This window comes from Crassostrea angulata, chromosome 2, assembly GCF_025612915.1.
Source record: "Crassostrea angulata isolate pt1a10 chromosome 2, ASM2561291v2, whole genome shotgun sequence".
Taxonomy (NCBI): domain Eukaryota; kingdom Metazoa; phylum Mollusca; class Bivalvia; order Ostreida; family Ostreidae; genus Magallana; species Magallana angulata.
The window spans coordinates 5,118,612-5,144,287 of NC_069112.1; the positions used below are offsets into that span (position 1 = coordinate 5,118,612).

Consider the following 25,676-nt stretch of genomic DNA (forward strand, 5'->3'; position numbering starts at 1 on the left):
AAAGATACATGTACTTTCAGTTTCATAAATTGAACTTTAATATAAATGCCTAAATTCAATGACAATAACATTTCTCATAACATCCAAGGAAACATCAGTCTTTGTAAACATGAGCCTAGTTGTTTTTGTCTTTAATATAATAATGTTTTACCAGGTGTTTTCTATTTACACACACACTATGCTGATGTATTGGTTTTCCTTCCTTTCTTGCATTTTTACTCTATAGTGCAAGAACCCTCTCTACACTGCACACTAAAGAGTTCTGATTCTAAGGTATTTTCTAAGCTTAGATTAATCTTCCCTTAAATCTGAATTCTAAAAATTAGAAATTTACAATAAAGTTCTCAATTCTTATTAATTCAAGTATTCTTAGTATTTTGAAAGGCCAAGATAAATTAACTGAACGTGTTATTTACATGTATTTTCTCTATTGAACTAATTAACAGAAATTTCTATTCACTTATACTGTGTTGTCTTTCAACATTTATTCTGGGGGTGAATGCACACACCATATAGTGAAAATTAAATAAATAAGCACAATATTAACTCCTTTAGACATTTTTCTTTCAATGCCCCCCATCCCGCGAAACAAATGCACTTGTTTAGAGAGGGTCCTTAAATATTAAGAAAAAAATATTTTATTCCATCAAACTGCTAGGATGTATGTTCATTAAACACATCCCAATATCCAAAATTAATATTTTCCAGACAAAAGAAGTTTATAAACATGGCTTATATTTATATTGATACAAAATGCTGAAGAAAAATTACTGAATTTTTTTTTATTAACCTATAATGTCCAACTGATAGTGATTATCTTGGTTCATTTTGTTTTTATTTGACCAATTGGAGACCCTTACTTGTGTTTTCAGGAAATACCTGTACTTTGACAGCTACTTTTTACATTACTAGTCAAGTCCTTATATTTTTATGAGAGTTTGTAACTTTCATGTTCATTTGATGATTTGGTTCATTTTGTCTTTATTTGATGAATTGGACACCCTTACTTGTGTTTTCAGGAAATACCTGTACTTCAGCTACTTTTTACGTTACTAGTTAAGTCCTAATATTTTTATGAGAGTTTGTAACTTTCATGTTTATTTGATGGTTAACAGATCCTTAGTTTTGTTTTCAGGGTCTACTGTTTCTTAATTTACATAACTAGTCATTTTGTTACTTCCTCATAGAATTAGTCAAGTTTGAACCTGTAGGTTTTTCATTTTCTAATTTTTTTTCTTCACAGTTTTGACAAATTGTTCAATAAAAAATCAAACTCATAAATATATTAATGTTTTCACTACAGACAGACGCTACATGGATAAATTTATTAACGTTTTCACTACACAATGGATAACCACATATATTTAATATATATTGGCAAAAAAATTTCAATCACAACGTATCCTAAAGAAATTATATACCTTTCCTTTAAAATGAACAAAATCCTTAAAAAAAAAACAAATTTTGTAAAATTTAAAGCACCATAAACAATCATTGGTTGGAGGCAATTTTAAAGGGTCAGTCTGAGTATATCAGATTATTTTTTATTGTTGGTCTTAATATTTCTTAGTAGTCATAGTCGTGTTCAATCAAACTTTTAAATACGTATTTATTTCTACTACATATGTAATAGTATATAAATAGTGCCTGTTTGGGAGGGTAACAGTTGAAATTGACACCCCAAGAAAACCATTGTCAACCGACACGAAGTGGAGGTTGACAATGGTTTTCGAGGGGTAAAAATTTCAACTGTTATCCTCCCATACAGGCACTATTTATTTTGTTATACTGAATGTCTTAATTTTTAACATACTTTACTGCTTTTATATAGGATTAACATGAATTCTACAGCGAACCGTACGCACATAATTTTCGCACATGTAACAATTTTTAATGTTACCCGTTGCTAAGTGTGTTGCTAACGCCGAGGGTAATAGAACAGATTATGAACTGCGTCTTAACCAATCATATTTCAGTATTTAACATGAAAATATAACAAAATTAGTTCTGTTTTTGTTAATATGGTTAAGTCATGTTGTTCCTACATTTCTCCAAGTAGATTTTGTAAGAAATATAGATCACGCCTCATAACCGCAAGCTTGACAAATGAAAGTTTCTTCTAAACCGTCATTGGTTGCTCATGTAACAGACTATTTCAGTGTCAATGTTGATAATATCAGTTGACCAAGAGCACAGTAACGACTGAATTGCATGAAAAAGATTGTGACATAATCCAAAACTTCACACTTAACTGAAATTGCCATTAAATTCCTAACAGGCTAGAAGTTTAGGTTTACATCAAAATTATGATTACATTACAACAATTATCATTCAACTACAAGTAATAAGAAATCATTCTTTGAATATTATGAAGTGATAATTTCGGTCGGGCGTGATCAAATCTATCATAAAGCCCTTCAGGCTTTATTGGATTTGATCACGCCCTGAAGCATCGGTAGGAAGTTGTTCAAACCCTCCCTCCCCTGCACTCACTTCAATACTGAACTCATTTCGACTTCTACCTAGCAAGTTGCTCAGGTGAGCAATGTGGCCCCTGGGCCTCTTGTTATTTCAAATGTCGATAAAGTACATGTATCTGAAGTTCGTTTAGTTTTGAAACACATTCTGCAATATATATTTTCAAATGACAAGTGCTTGTTTTTTTTTGGTTTCAGCACCAACTCCCAGGCACCACTGGACACCTACTGAGAAAGGTGCCCTGAAGAAGCTTTTCAGAAGGAACATTATCCAAGGGAAGACTCCTTGTCAGTTGGAGTGTCTTAATGCAATGAAAAAGGAGTCATGCTTGGCAAAATTTCCATGGAAGCAGATCAAATTTGCAGTAAAAAATTTAATTACAACTCAAAAACGTGAAAACAAAAAACTAGTTGATAAAATGTAATTTAGTGTAATTTGTCAGTCTTGTAATTTTGAAAAACTTAATGGTAAATTTAGTTTGTGATGATCGAAGGTCAAGATCTAGTAAATGAAAGATGACTACAGGTTTATGAAATTCAGGATATAATTTTTTTTCAATGATGCTTCATAACAATAACATTGAGAGGGTGTACTAGAGCTTAATCTTGTAATAAACACAATGAAAAATCATGTTTTTAAGTGTCAATTTGAATATAATGTGAAGGAAGGAAGTAAAAAATCTTGTAGTTTTGTCCTTTTATGACTAATGAAATATGTATAGTATGCTTGCAGGCACTCCGAAAACGGCATCAAATAAACTCTTGTCTTCCCCTTCAGAATAATGTCAATTTGAATATAAGTATTAGGGTTTTTTCCCCCATAATTCAATTAGAAACTTTGATTTTCTACAGAACTTCTTTAAAGTCGTAAAGTACAAAAAAAAAGATTCATCACATCAATTATGACGTCATGATTGTTCTAGATCTAGGCCTTAAAATTTTCTGTTTTAATACAAACTGTTATTGCTTGTTCATGTTTCATTTCATTTGTTCTTTGAAAAAATGTGTACATGTATTTGGTATTTCTTAAATGCCTATTAGAGATGCCCTCTTTCATATAAAATGTTATTTCTTGTAATCACTTGCAAAACCAGTTTTGGTTACGCATACATTTTTTCAATCCACTGCATATGTATTCTATCACTGATTGCATTTAACTTAGTAACATTAAAAGAATTGTTGCATATGTTTTGTATTTTTTACTGTACTGAACTAATGACTGCCTTGATCAAACCGTAAGTGAATCAGGATTGTATAAGTTTGTACTTCACTTCTGTTAATGGTTATCAATTGTTTACTGATATGAAAAAACTTTGATCAAGAGTTTGATATCAAATGAAATGCATGCACATGTATTTTCTGATGTACTGGTTATTGAGGATGTTTGCCAATATTGTCTGTCTTTTTGGAAATACATATTCCTTGATTATTAATTTTTATGAAAAGACTGTTCTCAACGTTACAGTATTAAAATGAAATTAGATTCAATAATTGGTAAATGTACTTGTTATGTCATTTATTGAAAATATTAACAAGGGTTTCATATAACTTTTCATACTTTATGTGCTTCAAATACAGTATATTATTTCTTGAAATCACTTTCAAAAACAATGTTTGTGTATGCAAGTGTTTTTATGCACTGCATTTTTTAAACAAATGTATATATTAACATTGAAAGAATTCTTGCACATGTTTTGTATCTTTTACTGTTCCAAACTAGTGATTGCCTTGGTCAAACTGTACTAAGTGAATCATAAATGCTTTTATGCAAAATTTTGGATTGAATTTTTGCTTCACTGCTATTTTAGATCATTAAAATCACAGTAATTATTAACATGTGCTTGATATGAAATGAAATGCATGTATGTTTTTTTATATACCGGTAATGCATATTATGATAATTCAGTATTGAGTAATGAAATTTCCCAATCATGTCTCTCTCTTTGCAAAGAAATATTTTTTTCATTCTTATTTTTTTTAATGCATCTGTTCTGAACCTTTTGAAAATAAAATTTAATTAATGTAGTTGTCATGTCATTAATTTTCAAAATAAAGGTTTTCATAATGGAATAAATACTTTGTTCTTGACATACGTACAGCTTTGCCTAAAAGGATCAATTGTGTCTATGCATGCTTCCCCTGGCCAATTGATATAGCACATACATTTCTTGGTCCCAAGTGTCCATAATATGTTTTAAAAACAATTCCATTTGATGCAAGAAAAGATTAGCTGCTGGCTGCATGCACTTTCAACTACACATTTTGGACAGGTGTTTCAATAGTCATGTACTCAAAGTACATATAGTAATATGTGCATTAAGTCCTCATTGAGGTGAAATAAATGAAATGAGTATGTAGTAGTCGGTTTCATGTGTGTATCTCAACACTGACAACGTAGTGAGAATCGTGTGTGTGTCATTGAAGAGTCACGTGGTCAAATGTAGTGGAATCCAGGTGAAAATTCAAACTATAAATATAAAGATTTAAAGGGTAATTGACCCCGTTGAATCATAAGAGAAGTCCCCCTTCTACAAATTTGTTCCAAAAATTTCATTAGGATGCTTAGAAAGCAGTGTAGTGACTTACTGGTGTAAAGTCTTGTGTAGTGAGTTTCATGAGTTAACAAGTATGTGTGTGTGTGATTGTGTTTGACAGTATATGTGTTCAAATGTGTGATTTTGTGTGACGGTATATGTGTTAAAGTGTGTGATTGTGTTTGACGGTATATGTGTTAAAGTGTGTGATTGTGTTTGACGGTATATGTGTTAAAGTGTGTGATTCTGTGTGACAGTATATGTGTTAAAGTGTGTAATTGTGTGGAACGGTATTTGTGTTAAAGTGTGTGATTGTGTTTGACGGTATATGTGTTAAAGTGTGTGATTGTGTTTGACGGTATATGTGTTAAAGTGTGTGATTCTGTGTGACAGTATATGTGTTAAAGTGTGTAATTGTGTGGAACGGTATTTGTGTTAAAGTTCCTGATTGTGTGTGACAGTATATGTGTTAGAGTGTGTGATTATGTGTGACAGTATATGTGTTAGAGTGTGTGATTATGTGTGACGGTATATGTGTTAAAGTGTGATTGTGTGTGACAGTATATGTGTTAAAGTGTGTGATTGTGTGTGACGGTATATGTGTTAAAGTGTGTGACTGTGTGTAATGGTATATGTGTTAAAGTGTGTGATTGTGTGTGACAGTATATGTGTTAAAGTGTGCAATTGTGTGTAATGGTATATGTGTTAAAGTGTGTGATTTTGTGTAACGGTATATGTGTTAAAGTGTGTGATTGTGTGTAATGGTATATGTGTTAAAGTGTGTGATTGTGTGTGGCGGTGTATGTGTTAAAGTGTGGGACTGTGTGAGATAGTACATGTGTTAAGGTGTGTGATTGTGTGTGACGGTGTATGCTTTAAAGTGTTTGATGCGTGTAACAATAGATGAGATACAAGTGGATGATTGCACGTAACAGTATTACTATATGTGTAAAAGCACCTGATTGCGTATAACAGTGTATGCATTAACGTGGGTGATTGCCTGTGACGGTAAAAACGTAACAGTTCCTCATCCCGTGTAACATTATATGTGTTAATGAGCATGACTGCGAGGTGACATTATTCACGTAAAGTAACTACAACTGTGGTAACAGTTCATCTATCAATAGATCATACCGAGCTGTTCCCTGCACCAAGGGAAAAAATCTGGTCTATTGACTGTTCAAGCATTAAATAATTGTTTTATTACCTAATTCCTTTTTTACTTTTCGGGTTTTACAATTTGTATATTGCAGATGGTTTTCGTGCCATTGTGCAATAAACTCAGATTTTTTTTCATCTTTTACATGCACAAAACCCGTTGCATGCATTAGAATATCTCCATTTTGTAATTTATTGTTGACTAGTCTCTATTAACATCTAACTAAAGTGAATCCAAAAGGAGATTGGTTTGTCAGATTTGGTTCGTCCCAATACATAATTGTCTTGTTATTGTATATAAAGTTACAGCATCATATTTTACTTTTTTGTACCAAATACAACAGTAGTGTCTTTCTAAGAAAAAAGCCAAAACTAAAAAGAAATATGACATTTATTGAGTTCTATCTACAGATTGCTACGACTCACCAAACATCATGTGTATATAAGTAGTATGTACTTCATGGAAAGCGTAAATACAAAAGAAAATCAGTAAACTTAAACTTGGTCACAATATTCCTCCAAAACTATTTACATAAACATGAATTTTCCATCTACCTGATCAATATAACATTTTTTTTGAGGGAGAAATGTGCTTCCGACGCCACTGTACTCAATAAACTCTCCTACAAAAAAATGTCAGGGATCAACAGCATAAAATACAGATATCTCTAGAAAACATTAATAGAAGGGGGGTAACTTTCTTTCATTTCAAATTGAAAAATACAAATTGGAGTTACCCCCCTTTGCATGTGTTTTTTAATCAATTTCTTGTGTGCAAATCAAAACTAAAAAAAAATTCATCACACATTCGTCACATTTCTAAGGGATATCTCTGTCCTAGCACCAAAGTACAGCAGAGATTTATAAGAGATCTCAGGAGCTTATTATGTAAAACACACATATAGTACAAATGTAAAATTTAAAAAAAGGATGACGAACACATAAATGTTAAATCCATGTACACAGAAACAGAGTCCATTGACGACGCATTATTTATATAAAGTTCACATTCAGAAAAACAGAGTCCATTGACGACGCATTATTTCCATTGGAATTATGGGTAATCCGGGAAGGTTTTCTACTGTCTCCCCCTGAACTGGCCTGAAGGCGTTCTAAAAGCAGCTTGTCTGCAAGAAACAAAAATAATTAGTTTATAACTGTATTAAAAGAAAGAACAAGATATCTGTGAGCCAATGCTCACTAGTGATACCCCCACTCTGATGTGAATATGTAAAATAAGCAAAGTCGACATTTAACAGAAAGCTGGCATCCGATTGGTACAGAAATATATCCCACAATATTGCATGCCTAAACAAATGGTGTGTTAAAATTTCAAGCATCTGCGATAAATAGCTGCTGAGAAATCTTTGAGGAAAATTTTTTAAAAAATTTTGGCTAAAATAAACAAAGTACTCATTTAACAGGAAGTTGACGTCCGATTGGTACAAGAAATCTTTGACGAAAATTTGTTTGAAATTTTTGCTAAAAATAAACATTTGCTAAAAATAAACAAAGTACTCATTTAACAGGAAGTTGACGTCTGATTGGTACAAAAATACATCCCACGATATAGCATGCCTGTAGAATACTGTGTAACAATTTCAATCATCTGCGAAAAACAGTTGCTGAGAATTCTTTGACAAAAATTTGTTTGAAAATTTTTGCTAAAAATCAACAATGTCGTCATTTAACAGGAAGTTCACGTCTGATTGGTACAAAAATATATCCCACGACATGGCATGCCTATACAAATATTGTGTAAAAATTTCAAGCATCTGCGATAAATAGTTCCTGAGAAATCTTTGACAAATATTTGTTTGAAAATTTTGGTTAAAAATAGGCAAAGTCGTCATTTAACAGGAAGTTGACGTCCGATTGGTACAAAAATATATCCCACGATATGGCATGCCCTAACAAACACTGTTTTAAAATTTCAAGCATCTGTGATAAATAGTTGCTGAGATGAATGCAACAGAAATTTTTGTTACAGGCGGACAGACAGACAGACACAAAAGGGTAAAACAGTATACCCCCTCTCCTTCGGAGCGGGGGTATAAAAAGTGAGCAAGCTCAAATACCCACGTTCTCCCATTACTTGACAATGCTACACACCATGAATGACAGAGTATGCATTTAATACAAAACAAGAGGCCAATTGGCCTTAACGGTCACCTGAGTAGCATATATCCCATACACAAACTTGTCATGGAGTCTCATATATGCATCTTATTAATTAGGTTTCATACTGGAGTAGAAAAATTATAAATTTGTAATGACGACCACATTTAATTAAAAAAGAACTGTGAAACCTCTAATTTTGGTGAACAACTAAAAGATCTGGTCTACAAAATCATGAATTCAGTTTTCCTTTCAGGTGTGTTTTTATCAGTAAAGAAGATAATTTTTTAACGTTATATGCATTAACATCTATACATCCATTTTAGCCCTGCCCTAGAGTCAAAACCCATACCCCAGGGGACATGAAAATTAAAATTTCAGTAGAGGACTTCTTGGTAAACATAATTATTAGTCAGTTTTTTTTATACACTGGCAGATGTGTGAGAAAAGAGAAGATTTTTAAACATTATATGCATTAACACTATATTGCCCCCCCCCCCCCATGTCCTGAACCCCTGACCCAGGGGCCATGAATTTCACAATTTAGGTAAAGGAGATTGTGGATATCATAACCATGTATTCATTTTTGTGCCCACATGTGTGGGAGTAGATCGAGAAGAAGATTTTTATTTATTTATCTTTATCTTATAACATTTCAGCTTTTGTGAACAACTAAAATGTTTTCCTTGTAAATTGAATCCCCAATGTAGCCCCATCATACTCCTTAGATTTGAACAAATTTGAATCTACATTACCTAAGGTTGCTTTCATTAAAGTTAGAGCTTTTCTACACAAATGGTTTTATAGAAGAAGATTTCTAAAGATGTTTCCCAATATATTCCTAGTATGTAAAAATTTGATCTCACCCCCCAAATTGTCACCCCATCCTAACCCAGGGGATCATGATTTGAACAAACTTGAGTTCGTCCCCCCTCCCCCATTGTGGCCCCACCCTACACCCCGGGGTCATGATTTTCACAACTTTGACCTGAGGATGCTTTTACTTATGTTTCAGCTTTCCTGGCTGAATAGTTTCTGGGAAGAAGATTTTTAAACATTTACTCTACATTAGTACATTCATATGTAAAAATTTGACCCCCCATTGACTAAATAGAGGCCCCACCCTTCCAGGGGGGGGGGTCTAGATGTTTACAACTTTAATTCTACACTACCTGAGGTGTCTTCCACAAAAATTTCAGCTTTCCTGGCTGCCAGATTAGTTTTTGAAAAGAAGATTTTTTTAAAAAGATTACTCTAAATATACGTATGTAAAAGTTCGACGTCCCATTGTGGCCCCACCCTAACCCCAGTGGTCAAGATTTTCACAACTTTAAATCTACACTACCTGAGGATGCTTTCACATAAGTTTCAGCTTTCCTGGCCAAATGATTCTTGAGAAAAAGATTTTTGAAAAAACTTCTTAAGAATTTTCAATATTTTCTAATTATCTCACCTTAAAAAAGGGCATGGTGCTTAATTTTCACGACTTTGAATCCCCTCTGCCTAAGGGTGCTTTGTGCCAAGTTTTTTTTTGAATTTGCCCAGTAGTTTAGGAGAAGATGTTGAAAATGAAAAAAATTGATGGACAGAGGACAGACAGACAAACAAACAGACTGACAGACGACAGACAAATTGTGATCAGAAAAGGTCACTTGAGCTTTCAGCTCAGGTGAGCTAAAAATGATAAAGGTCATTACTTGCAAAACATCATCAGATCAAAGCTTTCTGCAATTATGCACATATCTAATCATATGTCTTAAACAACAACAATATACTAATTAATTCTAATGGTTAAAAAATTCAAGACAAAACATTGTAATTAAATTTCCTAGAAACATGAAAATCAACACATTATGCCCCAACTACGTAAAAAGTTTTACGAAATTCAATACAGCTGTTTGAGAAGAGTCACGCTTACAAAAAAATCATTCAAAAAAATCATTCAACATTTGGCCAAAATTCAAGTTCAATGGGGCTAAAATTCTCACAAAGATAAATGAATCGGAACTTCCTAGTAATTAGCACATCTACACATTGTGTCCTAAATACCTTAAAAGTTTCATAAAATTCTGTGCAGATGTTTAATATAAGTTTTGCTTAAAAACCAGGACTGACTGGCGGATAGGTTGAAATCATTATTCTCTAACAATTCCATTACATGTGGTATAATAATGGCACAATTTGCAAAACAAAGATACATTTTGGAATTGATAAAGATCCAACATTTACAATGTTTAATTGTTCAGTTTAACATTATAGACTTCATGTGGATATTTGTTTTATAATATTCCACATTCAGAAAATAAAACTTGTATAACATGATGTTTCTCACTCAGCAACAGACAGCCATGTTTGGATGATCACAAAGTGTGAAATAAACAGGAGTCAGTATTACAGTCCATGTGAATTATACACAGCTCAATTTCAGCTGCAGATGTTGAACAAAGTGACAAACAACATGTGTGGTTTTGAGAGCAGACTAGATTTGTACAGAAACATTTACAACCTGTCAATATCCCAGCTATCTCCATTATACGGCTGGTGTTGAGCTGGACATGGTGTCCCCATCAGGACGGGGTCTGTGTTCATCTACAACAAGGCATTAATTAGCTGTTAATTAATAAATCCCATACATTATATGTAATGATAGAGCTAGATCTACAAAGTAAAACTTTAACCTGATTACCATGACACTTGCTTTATTATTTATCTAATCAATTAAATTAAGTCAATTCATTTGTAACAAAACATTACAAATACATGCGTCAGTGAGTTTTACTTTCGTTTAGTTGAGTTTCGACAAGTTGTTGCATTCGATGGCCTGTCTTTTGACGAGGTGTTGTGTATCTGGTGTCTCCATCAGGACGGGGTCTGTGTTCATCTACAACAAGTCATTAATTAGCTGTTAATTAATACATACAGTATATGTAATGATAGAGCTACATCTACAAATTAAAACTTTAACCTGATTACCATGACACTTGCTTTCTTATTTATCTAATTAATTAGGTTAAGTCAATTAACATGTAACAAAATAACTGATTACATATACATGAGTCACTCTATATATTTTATAATTAAATACAGAAACCTGCTATTTCTATTCACTAAACACAATGACATGTAACTGTACATTTAATTAATAAAATAATGTATCTAATTTCTGTATATTTTAGATAAACACTGAATCCCAATGACTGGTAGATACAGCTAACCCTGTAACAATGAGTTGTTTATATTGACAAACAATCACACAGATAAACATGTCTTACATGTATCTTATTGACTGATAATTAACACGGACTGTGTGTCTTAGTTATCTATATCTAATTAATGGTAATGATAATGACTCAGACTTACCTGTCAGAGCGTCCTGTCTGGTGATATACCTGTAGACACACACCTTGTTGTTGTACGGTGATCCGACCCAGAGACGGTGAGTGTTGACATCATAACTCAGGCTCCATGGTGAATCCATCTCTTGTGATTCTGTCAGTAGATGTGACAGGAACTGACCGTCCTTATTTATCATCTGTACTGTTTCGGTTGTACCATCACACACCAGGATGTGTGACAGCGCGTCAGTACAGATTCCACATGGCCATAGTCCTGATCCTGATGGATGTCCTGTGTAGGAGAAACGATGTCTTCCTCCACGCTCTGTCACCACTACAGCACGAGACAACCAGTCAGACACCACGACATCCCCATTGTTGTTCTCTGTTATATAGCGAGGATCACCATTCAGTCCCTGTCCTGTGTTGTGGTACTGTATGGTTTGTGTGAGTTGTCCACTCTGGTTGTACCGGGTTACCTTGCCTGTGTCTGTATCAATGTTATACATCGCGACCAGTAGATCCCCAGTGGACGGGGACCAGTACACACTCCGTGGTACCCATGTAGAGTCTGTTCTCTCTATAAATGTGGTGGTTGTTTTCATATCCTTTGACAGTTTGTTGATGTTAGAATACATATCTATATAAATCAGTTCACTCTCACTGTTCACTGTGTGTATTCCTGTATATAAATCACTACATGAATCCTCCACACGATGTAGAGGGACACCTGTTGTGTCTGTCAACATGAGATTGTTTCCTTCACTGACCCAGACCCGGTCTGATGTCACACAGGAAATGTGACGACAACGATCAACACCTGTCACTGTGAGAGATTGATGGAGCTCAGCACCAGACGTCAGTTTCAGCAGACACTGGTTTCCTACGCGTCGGTTTCCTCTCTCTGTGATTTGGATTGCACTCAGTGACTCCATCACATCCTCCTTGTTGAGTGACTCAGTCATGGAGAGCTGGCTGGTGTGGAGTGTAAGATGTATCTGGGGGAGGGCTGTCTTTGTGAATGAGAGGAATTGTAGCGCACTGAATGTGAATGCTGGCTGTACATATCTGTGTTCATATCTCCTTAGTCTGACAATATGTCTGATCATTTCTATCTTCTGTTTTTTACATCTGTGTTTGAAATCAAAGTAACATAACACATAGTTCAATAGATCATATACCACATAGTAAATGAGATCCTTCAGTCTCTGGGCCTTTGTTAACATCTCTGATTGAAGGGGGGAGAATTCTGTGTGACAGGTTTTGACATCAGCTTTGATTCCTGTCAGGAGAACAGGTCTGTAAAAGAGAGCCTCACTTCTGATGGTGTGAATGGTTCCTCTGTGTTGTTGTCGCTTTGTTTTATAGGCTGTTGTAACATCTATCTGAGTGTGTTTTCTATGTGTTTGGCAATTATTACAGGCAGGAACTTGACAAGGTTCACAGTACTTTGTATAAACATGGCTAGGATGTCTTACACAGATCTCTTGTGTTGGGATGTAGTTGATTTTATCACAGTGTGACACAACATCATGGTCTATTGTTTGGAGATCTTTTACATGGTTCTCTTTACACTGGGGACACAGATCACATGGACACGATACACAATAGTACGCTGTGTCCCCCGGACACTTAGAACACAGATGTACACGGTATCGGGAGCTTGCTGTGTCCATGATGTGAGGGCTCTGGGTCATAACCTGTTGAATGAAAATAAAGAGTTTTAGAATTATCATTGTTTTATAGTTTCAATGTCAAATTATATAAGAAATATTTTAGTTTAAAGCAGATGTTTTTATTAAAGAAATACTATATTTTCCCTACTAAGATAATTGACGGTCCATCATTCTGGTTCTGATTATAGAGACACTCAACCAGTAGAAAAATACAACACAAGATTGCTGAGTGAGAAAGAGCTAGGTGCTCTCTCTCTCTCTCTCTCTCTCTCTCTCTCTCTCTCTCTATTGCTATCGTTTTATCTCTATATATCTTTCTCTCTGTTTCTCTCTCTTGGATGTGTACATAATTGAGAAAGTGTATTATATGATTATCTAGCAGAGAAAGTCAGAGAAAAAAATAAAATAAGATGTAGAGTACACGTCTCAATTTAGTTGAATTCAATTACCGGGTATTTACTGTCTCAATTTACCTAACATGTATTCCTGCTCTTTTTATTTCTTTCTCTCAATCTCTGTTTTTTATAATTTTAATACTAAACAAGCATTCTTGCTCTTTCTCTCTCTCTCCTCTCTCTCTCTCTCATGTACAATTGCTCTAGAGATCTTATTCCTCCTTTCTCTCAGACTTTTTTCAAACAAATGCTTTTTCTCTATCTCCCCAGATTTCTCTTCTGAACTTGTATTTTTGCTTTCTTTTTTTCTCTATTTCTGTCTTTCAGACAAACTCCATTAAACATGTACATGTACTAAATATATCTTACTCTCAAAGATGTAATCTCTCTCTCTCTCTGACCAACTCTTATAAACATCTCTTTCTATCTGTCTGCATGGCTGTCTGTCTGTCTCTCTCTCCCCCCTCTCTATCTCTCCTATTTCTCTCTCTGACCTACTATTATAAACATGTGCATTATACTATTGTAATCTATTTCTCTCTCTCTATCTCTCCTTTTTCTCTCTCTGATTTAGTCTTTGTTAAACATATGCATCTTTCTATTTCTCTTAGCCATGTAATCTCTCTCTCTTTCTTTCTCTCTCTCTCTCTCTCTCTCTCACATTATTACTCCTTCATTCAATATCTCTAATTTTACAGCCAAACAAGTACTTCTTATCTCTCATTCTTTCTCAAAGCCACTGTCTCTTATAATTTCCTGATAAATATGTTTTTGCTTCCATCTGTTCTCTTTATCCCTCAATATTTTCATTCTACTGTGTTTTTCCATTAAAATTTATGATCTTTAAATACCTCTAAATGCAACACCTAATCACTGCGTATGAATTTACATATTATTTACATAAGTAGTTCTCAAGCAAAGATTTCTATGTTATCGGTTAAAAAAATATATTTCATGAATGTTGTCAAAACACTATCATGACTATGTTTTACAATTATTCAACAAAAACGATAACTTTATAATTAAAAGCAAAATTTCAAAGAGTTATTTTTCATGGATTATATTTTCATGCTCATTGATCTCAACTCAACAGTCTATGCGATAACCAGTTTAAACCGGTTGTATATAACAGCTGTTCTTGCTGTTACTAATTAGCTCCCTCCGTGATCTGCAATTTATATTGATTTATTTAAGTAAACAATTGATTTCATCAGTAAGGGAATGTAAATATAAGCATTAAATGATTTATTTTTGACGTCGTCGTGTCAATAACTGCCGTCAGATGAGCAGACAAATTATCATAACGCGCTAACGCACGATATTCAATTTGTCTGCTAACGGCAGACGTCAAAAATAAATCATTTAATGCTATACACTTTCACTGCTAAACCCTCTCTCTCTCTCTCTCTCTCTCTCTCTCCTTACTGTTGTACATGTAAACATGTGCATCTTACTTATTCTCTCAGACATGTAATCTTTCTCTCTCTCTCTCTCTTCTTATATGTAATATTGCTTTCTTTCATCCCTCTCTTCTATCTTTTTTCTCTCTTTCCCTCATTCTCTCTCCTCTTTCTCTCATTCTTTTTCCCTCTCTCTCAAATAGACTTTCTCTAAACATGTACATGCAATATTATTACTCTTTCAATCTTACCCCCCCCCCCCCCCACATACACATCACCATAACTTAGTTATAGAAATGGGGGCTGACACAAGATTTGCCTTCTCTCTCTCTCTCTGACTAAATCTGTTAAACATATGCATCTTTCTATATCTCTTAGACATGTAATCTCTCTCTCTCTCTCTCTCTCTAACTCTGTTAAACATATGCATCTTTCTATTTCTCTTAGACATGTAATCTCTCTCTCTCTCTCTCTCCACATACACATCACCATAACTTATAGAAATGAGGGCTGACACAGGATTTGCCTTCTGTCTGATTCTATTGAACCACTGTTTTTTTTAATGTGACACATATCTTCAGTATGTTCATATTTACAATTCACCTATGAAATACAGAATGTAACTTTTTTAAATGTGGTTATAAAACATAGGTAAAATGCAGTTGTGTGTTTACCACATGTAGAGAACAGATGGTAATTGCTATCAAAATACAATTCACACCTAATCCTCAAATGTGTGCAAAATGGGAACCGACCAATGTATACATGTTAACTACTGGCTTATGACATACGATTGGCTATCTCCCTTATCCTGGCTGATTGTTTGACTGTCCCCGGGGCAGATAATTGGACAATATCCCAGCCCAGACATTACCACAAGGATATGTTTCTCCTCATCTAACACATCAATCATCAAATGGGAATGTGGACAATAGTTATATTGTCAGTTCCTTGGTAAGAAGTTGATGTTGACCTCAGCCTATGCTCTCGAGTAACAGTTCTTACCCCAGGACTAACACAATGACTACTGCCCTCATACCCATTAAGAGATGTATACTAAAATGTCTATGAATGACACACAACGACAAACGTGAGATAGCAATGGGTCTCCTGAGTGACTCAGGTGACCTAAAAATACATAGTATAGCTACATGAACATGGTGATATTACATGAATACTATACCACATATATTCTCTCTTTGACCTCTCAGTACACAGCACAGTCAGACACAGGGAACCTGTAAAGAGACCATCAACTGTTACATTCTACAGACTGGTATAACCTATGAACTATTACAAACTAGTACTTGATGATATCCCGAGCAAGTGTGGGATTTAATAATATACACATTTAAATGATACAATGTTTAATATGTTGATCCATATTTTTTGGTTAATTTATGTATATATAGTGTCTGATTTTTTTCTTAATTCATTTCTTAAAGCTGCTTGGTCCGATTTTATATCAAATTTTATGCACGCTTTTAAACGATGGCTATGCTTAGTTTATGTATAATAATAGACATTGCAGTAGTTTTACCCGTCAATTATGCCAAATTTCAATGAAGAAAAATACGTACAAAATTTGCTAACCAAACAAACGACATTAAAAAGTACCGCATTATTTCGCCTCATGTTAAATTTCACCCCTGACATCGAGACATGTATGGTTGTATTACGACTTTAACATCGCTTTAAATAAACGTCGAAATGATCAGACAAATTACAAATAAACATGTGAACGTTTTGTTCGCTAATATTTCCAAAGTCTGCTTTCTTTACAATCAATGCATAGCATGCGGGTTGAATAACCCCAATCATTCGGGGGACGAAACCAAGCGGTTTCCTTTTCCAAACATTCCCGTGATGCATTTTGGTTTATTTAATTATTTGCCCAGAGAGAAATTATTTTTATTTACTTTGAATATTTCTAACTTTGAAGGGAGACTGATTCTGCTGGTGTAAATAGGAGAAAGTCCATAACTTTCTAAGATAAATGATTTGTATGAAAAAAAATTTGATACTGTAACTACAAAAATATCGGACCAAGCAGCTTAAATCTTTTTCAAGCTCGTAAAAATCTACATTTACTATATCAAATACTGCTTACTCTCAAACATGTACTTTGCATCTACAATGTATGTTAATTCTCTCTCTCTCCCTCTCTCTCACATACACAGGTGCACATACACAGGTGCATACACACAGACTTTCTCTGCTTACAATTTGTTCTTGATTTTCTGTACTAAACCTGTACATGTAATTTTAATCTTTATATCTTACTCCCTCTCTTCTCTCTTAGTTTTGTTCTGTCAACAGGTACTAATGTTCTTCTATCTCCCCCTCTTCTCTCTCTCTCTCTCTGTCTCTCTCTCCTCTCTGTCTCTCTCTCTCTCTCTTTCTTTGCTTAAAATTCCCCCCTGATTTTCTCTACTAAACCTGTAAACCTGTACATGTAATATTTCTCTTTAGATCTTATTCTCTCTCCTTCATCATTTACCTTACTTCTCAGATATGTTCTCTCTCTCTCTCTCTCTCTCTCTCTCATACTTTCTTTGTTTTTTCTACTGAACATGTATATGTAATATTACTCATTAGATTTTATTCTGTCTCTCTGTCTCTCTCTCTGTCTCTCTCCACAAACACACACACACATCACCATAATTTAGAGAAATAACTTAGTTATAGAAATGAGGGCTGACACAGGATTTGACTTCTGTCTGATTCTATTGAACCACTGTTTTTCAAATGTGACACATATCTTCAGTATGTTCTTATTTATAATTCACCTTAGAAATACAGAATGTAACTTTTTAAAATGGGGTTATAAAACATAGGTAAAATGTAGTTGTGTTATTGCCCCTATAGAGAACATTCTGTACTTGCTATCAAAATACAATTCACATCTATCATCAAATGTGTGCAAAATGGGAACCCACCAGTGTATACATGTTAATTACTGGCTTATGTCCCATGCTTTGCTATTCCCTTAACCCTGGTTGATTTTTGACTGTCTCCCGGGCAGATAATTGGACAATACCCCAGCCCAGACATTACCACAAGGATATGTTTCTCCTTGTCTAACACATCAATCATCAAATGGGAAGGTGGCCTATTTGACTCAGGTGACCTAAAAATACATAGTATAGCTACATGAACATGGTGATATTACATAAATACTATACCACATAATTTCTCTCTTTGACCGCTCAGTACACAGCACAGTCAGACACAGGGAACCTGTAAAGAGACCATCAACTGTTACATACTACAGACTGGTATAACCTATGAACTATTCAATACTAGTACTTGATGATGTCCCGCGCAGGTGCGGGATTTAATAATATACACATTTAAATGATACAATGTTTAATATGTTGATCCACATTTTTTGGTTTTTTTATGTATATATAGTGTCTGATATTTTTTTTTAATTTAATTTTTTAACCTTTTTCAAGCTCGTAAAAATCTACATTTACTATATCAAATACTGCTTACTCTCAAACATGTACTTTGCATCTACCGGGTATGTTATTTCTCTCTCTCTCCCTCTCTCTCTCATACACAGGTGCACACACACAGACTTTCTCTGCTTACAATTTGTTCTTTATTTTCTGTACTAAACATGTATATCAGTGCTCCAGGTTGCGACTAAAATTTCAATTTTGCGACCAAAATTTCATAGTAACTCGCATTTTCGCGACCGAGAAAATTTGGAAATGCGATCGTCTTGGGATCGAAATTTGTCGTGATCAGGATCGAAATTCATCGTAATCAGGATCGAAACTAACAAACAAGTGAATAGCTGTCAATGTGACAACAAACCGGGTTTTCTTTTATGTGAACTGTATCCATAATCCATGTCAACCCATATCCAGTGAAATGGAGTACCCTATATGCAACATTTTGCCAAAAAATGACTAAGTTCAAAAGCTAGTACCGGTATTTTTTTCATAAATAATCAGAAATCAAAATCCTAGCAATATGCACACCTCTGATTTGTGTACAATTGATCTGCAAAAGAACAACTTCTTACCTTGAAAACTGTAGGAGGAGTTATCTGTACAATGAGATTACCCTATATGCAACATTTTGCCAAAAAATGACTAAGTTCAAAAGCTGGTATATAATTTTTTTTTTATAAATTATCAGAAATCAAAATCCTAGCAATATGCACACCTCTGATATATGTACAATTGATCTGCAAAAGAACAACTTCCTATCTTGAGAACTGTAGAAGGAGTTATCCGTACAATGAGGGTACCCTATATGCAATATTTTGCCAAAAATTGACTAAGTTCAAAAGCTGATTTTTTTTTTTTTAATAAATTATCAGAATTCAAAATCCTAGCATTATGCACACCTCTAATATATGTACAATTGATCTGCAAAAGAACAACTTCCTATCTTGAGAACTGTAGGAGGAGTTATCCGTACAATGAGGGTACCCTATGTGAAATATTTTGCCAAAAATTGAATAAGTTCAAAAGCTGTATTTTTTCGATAAATAATCAGAAATCAAAATCCTAGCATTATGCACACCTCTGATATATGTACAATTGATCTGCAAAAGAACAAGTTTGTAGGAGGAGTTATCCGTACAATGAGGGTACCCCTTTGGCAGCCGCCCGCCCACCCGCCCGCCATTTTCACCATTTTAATAACCAGATTTTTCCGTTGGAAAACCCGGTTAAAAATTATTTCTTGGTCAATGTAATGTTTGAATAAATGTTAGCTTGAAGCAAGCGTTGCTGAAATGTAGACTAACATCTTGCATTTGGTGAGAATCCTCATGGTAAATCCAGTGAGCAGTGCCCAGTGTGAGAGAACCATCAGTGCTGTCAACTGCATAAAGAGTGATGTTCGTAGCTGTTTAGATCCCACTACTGTGGAGGCACTGATTAGAATTCATGGCTCTACATTAACTTTTTTTCCTACTTGTCCATTTGGACAAGTGTCCAAGATATTTACTTGTCCGAACTTCAACTTCACTTGTCCAAAAAATTTTCAATATTAAAGATCAAATATTGTCAACTTGAAAACTACAGTTCTGTATTACTAAAATAAAGTCATTTATTGATTATTCTTGTCATAATTAATAACCTGACTTCTTAAATGGAAACTTAAAGTGTCTTTCCTAAATGTATTGGTTCCATTCAACATTAAACATGATTTGTCAGCTGTAGCTTTGTCATGGCAAATTACAAGACATTTTAAATTTAAATTTAAAATAAAACAAATTACATTTCTTTCCATAAATGATAATCCTTAAGTTTATCTTTGCTACCTGTTCTTCCTTTCTTTTTTATAACATGTGTGTTTGGTACTGTGTAAGAACTAAGATCCACACCTTGAAAGTTGAAAGTTGTTTGTAATTAGTGAACTTCAATCCCGATCAAGAGTAACTCAATTGCATTTCAATTTGATGTCGGGATCGAAATTCAAATGCATATTTTAAATTGTCAATTTGTTAAAGTGTAATAAAGGATATATGTTACTGTATATACAGGAGTCTTTATTATTTGTTTCATATTTAACTTGTTTATAAAATTATTATCAGTTATTATGGCGAGTGAATTATTTTTTGATGGCGACCATAAATTCTGAAATGGCGACCTAAAAAAATTATTGGTCGCCATTTAGCGACCTGATAGCAATTGTGACTTGGAGCACTGTATGTGTAATTTTTACTCTTTACCGTATATATTCGCCAATAAGTACGATTCGTCTATAAGTCGGTTGCCTTTTGCCAGCTTTAATTTGAAGATTTTGCTGTTGACTCCCTTATAAGTCAGGTCACTTTTTCGGGACAATTGATGTACAGATATTCTCAATAAAATATCACATTTTATCATACCTACATGTTTTGAGCTCTAAAAAAAAATTGTCCTTTTTTCACCAACTCATTGCTTCTAGACTATTTCTATCATGGTTCTATGATGTTAATAACTTTTGATTTTAAATACCATTATTTTTTATAACACTAATTACAAGTTGGTAATAGCTTCAAAACTACCAGATATTTAAATAGAGTCCTTTTGAAAATTTGATGATAGTGATTTATTTCCATTCATTCATTTTCATTTTATTTATTCTCATATTGTATAAAACAACATAGAGAAAATATACAATACATACAATATTAAACAAAAAGCAAGAGTGTATACTGTACACATCAACCTGGAGAGTTGACTCTCTTATTAATGATATTGATGAATTTACATAAGTTATTAATAACAGCTAATTTTTTACATGAAAATAATTCAAAAAATTTGAAAGCATTTGGTCGTCTAAAATACATTGATGGTAAATAAGCTTTTCTATATTCTTTCAATTCTGGACATATCATGATATAGTGATATTCGTCGCCAATGTTATTTTTACATAAATTACAAAATCGTTGATTTCTAGGTACATTGTTCCATCTGCCTGTCTCAATTGGCAGTTTATGGTTGCTTGTTCTAAATCTAACTAATGTAGTAATGTTATTCATATAAGCACCAGAGTTTATGTAATTTCTAGGTACAAAAGTGTTATTGGTAAACAAGTTATAGATCAATCCTTTACTAGATGCGTTACAATCAGAGACCCATTTTTGTTGAAATTGGTCAATCAAAGTTTGCTTAGCAACATTTAAAATCCATTTTTCATTTTCTACATTATGCGTCAACCAGACATAGCTTAGACCACATTCATGTAAAATATTCTGTATACATTCAACCCATTTGAAATTATAATTGTTGATTTGTGTTAGGCTATGTAAAAAAGTATACAATATATATGACAATTTTGATTCTTTACCTTTCAACAATCTTATCCAAAAATTCAACATTCTAATTTTTGCTTTCACACACAATGGATATCTAGCAAGTTCACCGTAGATCATAAAATTTGGTGTGGACGTCTTAAGACTAAGTATAAGTTTACAAAATTTAAGATGCAATTTTTCAATGATACATAAATTTTCAAAACCCCACAATTCAGAACCATACAGTAAAATTGGAACAACCATTTTATCGAACATATCAAGTTGACAATCAATCGATAGATTTAATTCTCTTGACTTTTTAATTATTGCGTACATAGCTCTGGTAGCTCTAGTCACTACATATTTCCTAGTACTGTAGAAAGAGCCTGTTCTTGAAAAGATAACTCCTAAATATTTAAATTCCTTAACGATTTCTATTTCGTTACCATTGTATAAAAATGATACATTTGAGGTTTGTCTACCTTTACCAAAAATAATAATTTTAGTTTTCTCAACATTCACTTGTAATTTCCATTTTTCACAGTACATTTGAAAACAATGAAGCTGATATTGTAGATCATCTTCGGTTTCGGACATCAGCACAGTGTCGTCTGCATACAACATAATCATAATTCTTAGATAACAATTTAAATTTTGTTCAATTTCTTCAGACAGGCTTTTTAGTCCTATGACATTTTCATGTGATAAAAAATCTTCAAGATCATTAAGATATAATGCAAAAAGAAACGGAGATAAGTTTTCTCCCTGACGGACACCATTTTGACAAGGGAAATATTCGGAAAAATCATTATTATAAAATATTCTTGATCTACATCCATTATACATATTGACAACAACCCTTAAACATTTCCCTTTAATTTGATATTCAATGAGTTTTTTCCATAATCCTATTCTCCACACTTTATCGAATGCAGCTTTAAAATCAATAAAAGCACAGAAGAGTTTCTTTTTCTTAAGTGAAAAAAGTTCAATCAGGGAGTAAAGAACAAACATATTGTCAATTGTAGAATAATTTTCTCTAAAACCACTCTGATTTTCCCTGATAAGATTAACATTATCAGCAAAAGTAGTTAACCTTCTACACAATACAGAAGTAAAAACCTTTCCTAGACAGCTCAAAAGAGTAATCGGACGGTAATCCTTACTGACTGATTAGGTTGGTAATTAGCCCCTAAAACTAGGGTGTTGGCTTCTGTAGTTTTAGGTGACATGACCCCTATATCAATTATCACCTTAGGTGTAAAAAACTGACTGCTTGAATTTTCTTTTTATGAACACAGGTTCAATGCATTAATCTGTTTATTATTTAAAAAGAAATATAACTTACTTCTCTTTTGTGAATTTTTTTTTACTATGTCTCACCTATAAGTCGGACCCCCACTTTTCACTCAATTTTCTACTCCCAAAAATCCGACTTATAGGCGAGTATATATGGTATATCTGACCAACTCACTCTCTTCTCTCTAAGATTTGTTCTGTAAAACAGGTACTAATATCTCCCCCTCTTCTCTCTCTCTCTCTCATACTTTCTTTGTTTTTTCTACTGAACATGTACATGTAATATTACTCATTAGATTTTATTCTCTCTCTCTCTTTGCTTAAAATTTCCCCCTGATTTTCTCTTCTAAACCTGTACATGTAATATTTCTCTTTAGATCTTATTCTCTCTCTCATCATTTACCTTACTTCTCAGATATATACTTTCTCTCTCTCTCTCTCTCTCTCTCTAAGTATAGCATACTTTCTTTGTTTTTTCTACTGAACATGTACATTAGATTTTATTCTCTCTCTCTCTCTCTCTCTCTCTCTCTCTCTCTCTCTCTCTCTCTCTCCACAAACACACACATCACCATAATTTAGAGAAATGAGATTTGACTTCTGTCTGATTCTATTGAAACACTGTTTTCCAAATGTGACACATATCTTCAGTATGTTCTTATTTACAATTCACCTATGAAATACACAATGTAACTTTTTAAAATGGGGTTATAAGACATCTAGGTAAAATGTAGTTGTGTTATTGCCCCATGTAGAGAACAGACTGTACTTGCTATCAAAATACAATTCACATCTATCATCAAATGTGTGCAAAATGCGAACCCACCAGTGTATACATGTTAATTACTGGTTTATGTCCCATGCTTTGCTAAATTACCGCCCGATATCTCTTTTAAGTTGTCTAGGTAAACTTTTCACTAGTATTTTGGCCAATCATCTGGAAGCATACGCCACTGAGACAAATCTTATTTATGAAAACCAAGCTGGGTTTAGGAAAAACTACTCAACTTTAGATCATATTTTGACATTACAATTTCTCTGTGATATTTTCATGAAAAGAAAAAAGAAATTATTTTGTGCTTTCATCGATTTTAAACAGGCGTTTGATACTGTATGGAGGACCGGCCTGTGGAGTAAACTTATTTTGAATGGAATTAACGGGAAATGCTTTAGATATATTAAAAACATGTACATGGGTATAAAGTCACTAGTAAAACTGAATGGTATTGCTTCTAATTTTTTTTTGAATGTAATGTAGGTGTTAGACAAGGAGAAATCCTTTCCCCTTTCTTATTTTCTTTGTACATTAATGACTTAGAAAACTTTCTTTTGGAAAAAAATATTGTTGGTTTACAAAGCATTAGTAATGAAATCGAAAACGAGTTATTATTACATTTGAAACTACTTAATATTTTATTTTACGCTGACGATACCGTCATAATGGCGGAATCGACAGAAGACCTTCAAAACGCCCTCAACGAATTTTATAGTTATTGTACTCAATGGAAACTTAATGTCAATGTTAATAAAACAAAAATAATGGTTTTCTCCAAAGGTCCAACATCGAAAAAGCGTTTTTATTATAAAGGAGAAGTTATTGAAAATGTTAAAGAATTCAAATACCTGGGTATCGTTCTGTCAAGAACTGGTTCATTTATTAAAGCAAAAAAGCATTTGTGTGAACAGGCTCAAAAGGCTATGTATGGTGTTATAAGAAAAATTAGAAATTTTAATTTACCAGTAAATTGTCAATTTGATTTGTTTGATAAGGTTGTTTTACCAGTTTTATTGTACGGCTGCGAAATTTGGGGCTTTGAAAATCTAGATATCATTGAACGTGTACATCTGAAATTTTTGAAAACAGTGCTTAATTTAAGAAGCACAACACCGAATTTTATGATATATGGAGAAACAGGGCGCTATCCGTTGTATATTAATGTTTATACAAGAATAATTACATATTGGGGGAAAATGCTAATAAGCCCAAAGAACAAAATTGTACATACAGGGTACAGATATTTATTTTCACAACATTTTAATAGCGATTGTAAAAGCCCATGGATTGATTGTATTCAAAGAATTTTCCCTGTATGAAAATGTACCTGTTTGTCTGTACCTCTGACGATTTGTATTTGTATGTATTATATATATATTCCTCGTGTACCAAATTATTTGGTCTGAGTGAATAAACTGAACTTGAGCTATTCCCCTTATCCCTGGCTGATTTTTGACTGTCCCCCGGGCAGATAATTGGACAATACCCCAGCCCAGACATTACCACAAGGATATGTTTCTCCTCGTCTAACACATCAATCATCAAATGGGAATGTGGGCAATAGTTATATTGTCAGTTCCTGGGTAAGAAATTGATGTTGACCTCGCCCTATGCTCTCGGGCAACAGTTCTTACCCCAGGACTAACACAATGACTACTGCCCTCATACCCATTAAGAGATGAAAACTATAATGTCTATGAATGACACACGACGACAAACGTGTCTGAGATAGCAATGGGTCTCCTGAGTGCCTCAGGTGAC

At 33.7% G+C, this 25,676-nt stretch overlaps 2 pseudogenes; both read right to left on the reverse strand.

Annotated features, from left to right (window-relative positions):
* Nucleotides 1-6,562: 6,562 nt before the first annotated feature.
* The window catches only part of LOC128170701 (uncharacterized), a 723,116-nt pseudogene continuing 704,002 nt past the window's right edge, over nucleotides 6,563-25,676 (reverse strand).
* Nucleotides 12,453-13,790, reverse strand: LOC128170728 (E3 ubiquitin-protein ligase TRIM36-like; annotated as a pseudogene).